The sequence below is a fragment of the Pyxicephalus adspersus genome, chromosome 2 (genome assembly GCF_032062135.1).
Source record: "Pyxicephalus adspersus chromosome 2, UCB_Pads_2.0, whole genome shotgun sequence".
Classification (NCBI taxonomy): Eukaryota; Metazoa; Chordata; class Amphibia; order Anura; family Pyxicephalidae; genus Pyxicephalus; species Pyxicephalus adspersus.
The window spans coordinates 98589023-98598545 of NC_092859.1; the positions used below are offsets into that span (position 1 = coordinate 98589023).

The 9523-nt window shown below is 42.4% G+C and overlaps 1 protein-coding gene across 1 annotated transcript in view; it reads left to right on the top strand.

The window, feature by feature from the left end:
• Positions 1-8731: 8731 nt before the first annotated feature.
• The window catches only part of TUBGCP6 (tubulin gamma complex component 6), a gene marked incomplete at its 3' end in the record, with an annotated part of 20473 nt that continues 19681 nt past the window's right edge, over positions 8732-9523 (top strand). Inside the window, 1 exon segment of the mRNA XM_072401599.1 lies at positions 8732-8880.

Below are 9523 nucleotides of genomic sequence, written 5' to 3' on the forward strand. Positions count from 1 at the left end.
GCATACATCTACACTTTGGGAGGCCCATAAGACCTTTAGGGGGCACTGTATTTTTTTGAGCTCCCGGCTTAAGCGGGACTCTAATTTACAGCGCTCTGTTACTATGCACGCTTTACGCACTGTGGAAACTGTCTCTGGGCCTTCTACGAGAATTGACTGCCCTTCGGTCTAAACTGTGGGCCCTGGAATTAAGGAAGTTAGTTGGATGATGCAGAGAACCCGTTAACTTTTCTATTACAAGGGCAACAAAGCTGACACACTATTGGCTCACAAATTGAGGGACCTGCAGAATAATGTCTCTCTAGTGGCTATTAGGGATGAGAGTGGGGTGGTGAGATATGACCCTTCTCATATTGCCTCACAATTTGAGACTTATTATACAAATCTTTATCAAACAGTACACCAAACACAAAGTTCTCTTGGGGGTGATTTGCAACTGAAACTTGACTCGTATCTAGCTGGTAGAGACTTACCAAAACTCAACCTGGAATAGCTTAATAGCCCTTTCACTGAAGCTGAAATTTCTAAAACGATTGGACATCTGCCTTCTGCTAAAGATCCGGGTCCGGATGGGTTGCCTTACCTGTATTATAAAACTTTTTTGCCAGAACTTCTGCCACATCTTCTGGTCTTAACAAGTTTTTGAAAGGTAAGCCCATTCCTCTGTCCTTGCTGGCTACCCACATCACTGTAGTACCTAAGCAGGGCAAATACCCAATGGATTGTTCAAGTTATAGGCCCATAGCACTTTTAAACTCAGACCTGAAGATCTTCACAAAAATACTGGCTACCCGGCTATCAAATTTCCTCCCCTCTCTCATCCATTGTGATCAGGTTTCATACCTTTTCGTCACGCTAGTGACAATACTAGAAGGGTTGTTACTAATATTGACATTATTAATAAGAGGAAAACACCATCAGTAGTGCCTAGCCTTGACGCTGAAAAAGCATTTGACCGCCTTAGTTGGCCATTCATGTTCTCTACGCAAACTGGGTTTTTGTGGACCCTTTGTGGGTCGCTTCATTAATCCCCCTCAGCCTCAGTTCAACTACCCCACGCCTCCTCTTCATCATTCTATTAGAAATGATACCAAACAAGGGGTGCCCTTTACGCCCCCTCTCTTTGCCATATGTATTGAACCCCTGGCAGCCTACATCAGATCCAACCCCGGCATTAGGGGAGTACCTAATAAAGGAAAATCCTTTAAAATATCGTTGTATGCAGATGATGTTCTCTTGACTTTTAACTCAGCCGACCACATCACCTCCGAATTTGTGGAGAGAACTATGCACTTATGGTGAGGTATCCGGATACAAAGTTAATGCATCAAAATGAGAGGCCTTATCTTTTTATATGTCCCCATATGTCGGCTTTGTGGTCCTCCTACTCTGTTGCGTGGAGGGACCTAGCCCTTCGATACTTGGGGGTTCAGATCACCCCTATGTATATTCAGTTATACTCCCACAATATCCCACCATTGATCCGAGAGCTTCAGTCTCTCAATTAAATGGAAAAACTACCCCTTGTCTCTGCTGGGCGGATAGCTGCCTTAAAGATGTTGCTCCTCCCCAAATGTTTTTTGAGACCCTGCCAGTTTGTGTACCATCTGGAGTACTAAAGAAATTGCAGTCTAATTTCTTGAAGTTTATCTGGGCATATAAGAGACAGACTTGCCAAACACATTGTTTGCACGCCTAGAGAACTGGGGCATATGGGGCTCCTGACCTGTACAAGTACTATCTAGCAGCTCATTTACGGTATTTTCGGATGTGTACATCACCCCATCCCTCCAGTGTTTGTAGGGACTTGGAGGAAAGTTAGATCGCTCCTGCACACCCTAACGTAATGTTCTGAAGTTTATCTCTGTCTCTGAATGACAATGCCCTTCTTACATCCATGGTTTTTACAAGGAACCTATGGAGGTCTTGCAAGGGTAGTTATGGCCTTTCTTTAAAGGCCTTAAGGCTAACGTCGGTCATTAGGACCCCACAAATCCCGGATAGTTTGTCAGGGGTCATGTCGGGGCCATGAAGGGGGGGGGGAGAGGTCTTTTTCAAATCGGATATCTGTTACACCCTGTGGAGAAATGTTTACTTACCTTTTGAAGTGCTTTGTGATAAGGTTGACCTCCCTTGTACTTCCTTTTATGCTTACCTACAAATTATGCACTTTGTCCTAGCCCTCCAACCCTCTGCTACGTTCCAGAACATGACCTTTTTTTCGAGATTATGCGAGGAAAGCCCGTATTTTAAGGGCGTTGTCTCCTCTATATACCACCTCTTACCATGTCAGTTCGTGAAACCTCAGGCAAGTTCAAATATATGCTAAAATGGGAGGAGGTGTTGGGGCGGACCCTGGATTTGGCAGGAGATTTGGGAGGCTGCTAATAAAAGCTCCATTTGTACATTATATAAAGAAAACCTGTATAAAATAATTTTCAGATGGTACCATACAGCGGCTATTCCCGGGTACTGATCCTAACTGTTGGCGTTGCAGGGACCCTCGAGGCACCCTGGAGCACATCTTCTGGTTCTGTCCTAATAATAAAAGTTACTGGTCTCGAGTTAACGAATTGCTTTCAGAGGTGGTTCAAATGCAGAGAGGGGGAACCTCCCCCAGAGTGACGTCAGATCTGAGCCTGCAATGGAAGAGTGGGCGGGTTGTGTGCAGGGACACAGCCCGCTCCACTTCCCTGCGCCCGGGAACTGCTCGGGGTACGCAGTCCACAGCTCTGGCCGGTGCGTCCCCCCAGCGGGGTCCTTCTCCTGACCCCGCTCGGGGAAGCACCGACCAGAGCCCTGGACCCCCAAAATTTTCTCCGGTTGGCGACCGCTGATCAAGTGATTAAACAAGTGAGGGGAAAGGAGCTTGGAGAGACTTTCCCAGTGAACTGATAGGATTTGAAAGGAACCAACAGCAGTTCAGCGAGTGCATCTATTTACCAATGTGAAGCTAACAAATGTTTGTCTAAAACCAGCTTGAATTTAATGGAATATGATCAGCTAATGTAATATGCTAGCAAATCTGTTTTTATTTATATATGATTTAGAGAAAAGCAAACCTAATTGAAGGTACTCCAGTTTTAAACTATGGACAATACTGTTACATGTGTGTCAGAGTAGTAGGTTAAAGTGTTGATTCCTGTAACATCTACATTTCCGGTATAGGATTATTGCTTTGCCAGGTGTTCAGACCAGGAGCACAGGTGGAAATTTAGGATTGTTTGAAATACTTTTTGGGAATGCTATATTTTGAATGTTTGTTTTAGTACATCCAACTTAAATTTTTTTATATAGTCATATGAAAAAAAAACAATATTGAGGAATACAATGTTTTTTTTTTTTTTTTTTTATTTTATTTTATTTTACCTTCAGGTTATACTTCCATAAACAGGTGAATTAGACACTGGCAAATAAAAAATAGAATTGTAGGCCAGCCCTGTATAACCCCTCCTACTTGTAGTGTCCTAGGTGGATGAACAGCCATATGAATAACTAATTTGTTTGCTAGCATTCTTTTTCCATATTTAAGATTATTACATTTTTGAGGGAGCTGGTCCTGCCTATTGCAGTTAACCAGACAGCTGTAAGCTACTCTGCTAGACTGGACATTGCAAGGTTAGCCTGTAACTGTTCACCAGACAAAGGCTTCCCTATAAAGGTGTTGACCTTAACCTAATTGGGTACTAGTTAGCTGTAGAGTTCTCAGGTGTAGATCCCTGTCTCTGAAGACTAATTAATTGAAGTAGGTCAGTGCAGCTTAGCATGAGAAGCTACTTTGTAAAATTAGGTCACTGGCTGCTTTTGAATATTTCATTATCACTGGATTTTGACACTGAAAGGGTTAACGCTATGGGATAAAACAATGTCAGCCTGTGGTTGGAATATAGCACATTTACTCTCCTTGCTATTGCAAGAGCCAAGTGATCTGCTTACCTCTAATATAGAAGAATCCTCTGCTACCAGCTGTTTGGGTTCCATGAGTTGCCAAGGCATTGTTTTGTATCTTGAGCTACTTGTCTATTCTCCATAAAGTTGAAACATGTCTGGTACTAGACACGGGAGGGTAGGCTGTGCTGATCTATCTTTAGTTCACACTGCTCTAGTGACTGCAGTGTGGAATCTTAACCTCTGCTACTAGAGTCTAGACCTTCATATGTCTTCCATTGCTTTGTTGGCAGTGGCCTTTTCCATTGCTATCAGCAAAGGACTAAATACAAATTCAAATACATTTTTTATTCATTGATTTTTTTTGGTGTGCACCTTATGTAAAATGTAAATTTGGAATTTATCACTGTACCTCAATGTGTATATATATGTTAACAAGTCTTCATTCTTTTCATTTAGCAAAATAGAAGACTGGTAATTGTTGAAGAATGTATAATTATCGGCAATGTTTTGTAAACAAGAAGTCTAAACAAGTTGAGGAAAATTTTTCCTTGCTTTGGATGAAGCAGATTATCAACAAATTCAATTAGATTGTAAAATCACACCCATGTTGGCTTTAAAATGATATCTTTTTCTATTAAAAAAGCTAAAAAACAAACTAGTGTGTGTTTTTTCCTCTTACTTTATATACCCGAGTATAGGCCGACTTTTTAAGCACCAAGAATGTGCTGCAAAATTCACTGTCCACTTATACTCCAGTCAGGCTCCCCAGGATGGTGACCCAGTGCTGTGACAGGGCTGAAATACCTTGCCTGGAAGCCTTTGCTTGAAGGGGGGGGCTTCTTCTGCCCGTCCTAAGGAGGATTGCTGGTACAGACAGTCTGTGCTGCATGCTGCTAATAGCGCTCTTTAGCCCAGGACCTCCAACAGTGTGACGTCTATTTGGTGTGTGTGAAAAGCATAAAAAATGATAAAGCATTAGAAACACAATAATCCAAAGAGAGGGGCACTGTGTGTAATGTAACAGACAGCCTAATAGAGACAAATAGTCAGCAAGTGATTTGCCTAATGCCATGCAGAAAAGTTAGGCTATGTTTGCACAGGCCATGGGTTGCAGTGTGCATGGTGGCTCAGAGGTTAGCTCTCTGGCTTTTGAAGCACTAGGCCAGGACACTATCTGCATTAGATTAAAAGGTTCTCCCCATGTTTGCAAAAATCATACAGTTGGGTTTTTTGGCTTCCCCCTAAAATTGACCTTGGAGTGTATTAAAGACATATGACTATGGTAGGGACATTCGATTGCGAGCCTATTTGAGTGACAGCTAGTCACATGATTATGGACTTTGGACAGTGTTACGTAATATATCAGTGCTATAGTGTGACGGCGGCGTTTACCTTATTATGGCTGTTGTTGATCTGGAACTGTATTTTTTTTTTTTTTTAAGTCTTCTTTTTTTATCCAGTTAGAAAAGGCTACTGGTACCGCTAATCCTGGACCAAAACAAAAATGCAGGTCATACGAAGCTGGTTTCAAACTCAAGGTTGTGTCAAGAGTAGAAGAGATCATTAACAGTATTGCAAGTAGGGAATTTTGTGTTAACGTAAAACAAGTGAGGGATTGGCCGAAAATGAAGGCTGACTTGGAAAAGATTCCAACGGCTAAAAAAGCTTGACGTGGTTTAACGGCTTTTTATGGGGCTCTAGAGACTGAGTTGCATAAATGGGTTGTTGAATGTCATCAAAATGGTTATTGCGTAACGCACCGGAATTAGCTTACGCGCCCTTTAAATGGCTATAGATGACAAATACAAAAAGTACCGGGCATTGAAAAATTTTTCCTGCAGGATAGCGTCAGCAGGATAGTGTACTCCACTTCATAAATAGATTTGGCCTATGTTTGCAAGAAAAAAAACAAAGATTTCACAAAAGTTGCCGCAAAACTTTGAGGAAAAAGTGATGTAATTCCAATCATCCATCATAAAACAGAAAGATTCATAATTATGATATTGGGAATATGGATGAAACGCCTATGACTTTTGATCTTCAAAGCAACAGAACTGTGGCAAGTTTAGGAAACAAATTTATTTTCCTCAGAACCGCAGGAAATGAAAAAAAACATTTTGCAATTGTTCTGTCATGTCACTACGAATTACAGTGCGCGTACATAATAAAGGCTGGAGGAATGATGACGGAACAAAAAAAATGGCTGGAAGAAATTTGGAACGGACAACCAGGAGCAGTCTTAAGGAAAAAATCATCATTCCTAGTTTGGGATATGTTCAAAGCCCACACATCTGATGACATAAAAAAATTGGCAAAGTCTTCTTTGCCCGTTATTCTTGGTGGGCTTACATCGGTATTGCAGTCCCTGGATGTGTCTTTAACCCCCCCCCCCCTAGCGGTATTCCCGAGTGTGACTCCGGGTGGATTTTCCAGGCAAAAAGCAGTATTCTCTAGTCGCACTCTATACTCGAGTCAATCAATTTTTCCTGTTTTCCAAGGTAAAAATAGGTACCTTGCCTTATACTCGGATTGACTTATACTTGAGTATATACAGTAATTTTAGGAGTAGCACTTGTCTTTAGGATTGCTAATGCTTTGTTTATGCTTGTTCACATACACAACTGACCTTACCTAGCCCTAGCAGCACGCACTAACCAACATTAGCTTAACCCATGCCAACTGTTCTCTCAACAAGTGGTCATCTAAGTATCCCACAATGGGGATGCCAAACGATACCCTAGAGGTACATTGCAAAAAAAGAGCTGAAACTAGAATGCAAATGTTAGGATACACAAATTTCATGGAGCTTTGTTTAAGTGTATTGTTTCTTCCATTAGTAGATCTTTGGACCTTTCTACAAATCTAACCTCCTGGTAAAGGAAAACATTGGAACTTCCAGGTCTAGCATTAGAAACTGTTTTGCATGAATACTTTCCTGCCAATGTTTGGCACTGTGAAAGTACAGGATGAAGAAAGCTTGAACTTACTATTTTGCTTGTAGGTTATGATCAACCTCCCATGCTGCTGTCAAACTTAATGGATGTGTATACTGATGTGCAGCTAAAGGGCCAGTTCTATGAGTATATACTCTGCTCAAAAAAAAAAAAATGATGGGAACACTCAATCAGCACAAAATAAGTGTGTCCAGTTAGGAGGTATAAGAGACTGAAAATCAATTTCACCTGCTTTAGTGCAAATAAAAACAAAACTACAGGTGGACAGGAGCAACAGCGAATCCCCAAAGATGGGCATTGATGAGCATCGGCAAGGGGTCTTCACACATGAAGAGCTAGACAGAGCAGTAGAAGGGCTACAACTCAGCAGCAGATACAGTATCTGCCCCTTGTGTGAGGAAGACTGCCGGAGCCCTACAAAAACATGACCTCCAGCAAGCTACTTGAGCATGTTTTTGGACAAATTGTAAAAAATGGACTCCAGTAGTGGTCAACTACACAGGCATGTGTCACTTTTGATTCTGCCCTCTCTTTCACTCCCATATTCAGAACATCTCCAGGTCCTGTCACAACATCTCCAAAATCTGCCCCTACTTATCCCCAGAGACCACCAAACTCCTTGTACACTTATTTCATCTCTCGTCTGGACTACTGTAACTTCCTTCTCTCTGGTACTCCAATAATCTGACTCTCTCCTCTACAATCTATTATGAATGCTGCATCCAGACTCATCCATCCTTCCCTCGGCGCCTCTTCTGCTGCATCTCTTTGCAGATCTCTTCACTAGCTTCCATTTCACCTTAGAATCAAATTCAAGCTCCTGTGCTTTGCTTTCAAAACTCACAACTGTTGTTATGTCTACTTTTTTTTTCCTCTGCCCCTCCAACAAACTACTAATGACTTCCTTACCCATAACCTCATCACATGCTGAGTTCCAGGACTTTTCTAGTGCTTGCCCCTCCCCCCCTCCCTATCTTATGGGCAGGGTCCTCTCTCTTGTGGTTCAAATAATGTTATACAGGTTTGTCAGTTGTAACTACTATGTATTGTACAGCACTGTGTAATATATTGGTGCTTTATAAATAAAGAATAATATTCATATGGGCATGAACATGAACGGTGGCTCAAAGGTTAGTGCTCTTGCTTTTGCAGTGCTAGATCCCAGGTTGGAATCTCAGCCAAGACAATATCTGCATGGAGTTTGCAGGTTCTCCCCGCTTGCGTGGGTTTCCTCCAGGTACTTCAGTTTCCTCCCATATCCCAAAATCTTGCAGTTAGGTTTATTGGCATTGCCCCAAAAGTGACCTTAGGCTGTACTAAAGATTAACATGCATAAAGACATAACATATGGACTAGGGTAGAGACTTTAGACTGTCAGCTCCTTAGAGGGACAGCTAGTGACATGACTATGGGCTTTGTGCAACGCTGCGTAATATGACGGTGCTATATAAATACCGTGTAATAATAATAATAACAAAAAAAAAAAACAGACTTCTGGTAACTTTGCAGCCCACAAACACAATTCTCAACACTGCCTATGTGTACTAGCCCATTGGAATGAATATTCATTTCTAATGTTTGTTCCTAAACTCTGCATTTTATTGCTTGAGAAGCAATTCATGTGAACTGTGCCTTAATCTCCGCTACACCCGATCCTAAAACCACTAATGATGGGGGAATAAAGAGTAGTGTCTAAGAACTCACTTTAAAACCTTGAAAACTACACCTCTGCACCTTATAACTGCCGCCCCCCAGTAAACCCCTCTCACAGCCCTGCACTCACATCTACCCTGTGTTCGCGCTGCTCCAGGCCCCGCCCGCCGAGTGATCACATGACCAGGGCCCAGCTGACCTGGAATGCCCAATGTGTGGTAGCGCTGAGAAGATGTCAGATGCCGGAAGTGTATGGTGCTGCCGTTGTAGATTGGAGAGCGCCAGAGATACGATTCCGCTGCTGGAAGAGGAGCGGGAAGTTTAATATGTGTGTGCCCGGCACCTGCCCGCGGTCCCCATAGTACTGTGTGTTCGTTCAGAGGTATCACACTGCATCTTCCATTCGCACACCTCCATGTATTCAGGGGCCGTCATTACTTTCTTGTATGAAAATGTCATGTCACCCTCTTTTACTGCTATGTGTTATTCTGTGTTCAGTCACCACATAAACGTCTTAGTGGCAGCCCTGTGATGTCCTCCACCTGGGTTACCATGTACACAAATGGTGGCTGTGTTACCAGGGTGATCTCATGTATTATTATTATGGGATGCTGGGTGCTCCATGACAGCCAGCACATGGGGCCCCCCAATGGCACCCAACACGATGCACACCTGATACACATCCCATACACGTGTGTGTCCTGCAATATGTCATGACACCTCTGTACATTGTGCTCATCTGTGTTTTATACAATTCAGAATGTCCATTTTGTAGGATTTTCTGCTGTGCTGTCACCCTGTCCATTTTGAATTGTGAAGATGTGAATGAGCCCTTAGGATGGGCAGACTAAAGCTTGTCTTCTGATCCATACATATATATATAAAATTGGATGTATGTGTGTATGTTCCACCATCACTCAAAAATGCATGGGGACATTTCAACCAAACTTGCAGACTCATGTGAGTGCACCTGTCATCTTTGTACAGCGCTGTGGTATATGTCAGAGCTATATTTGCATGTATGT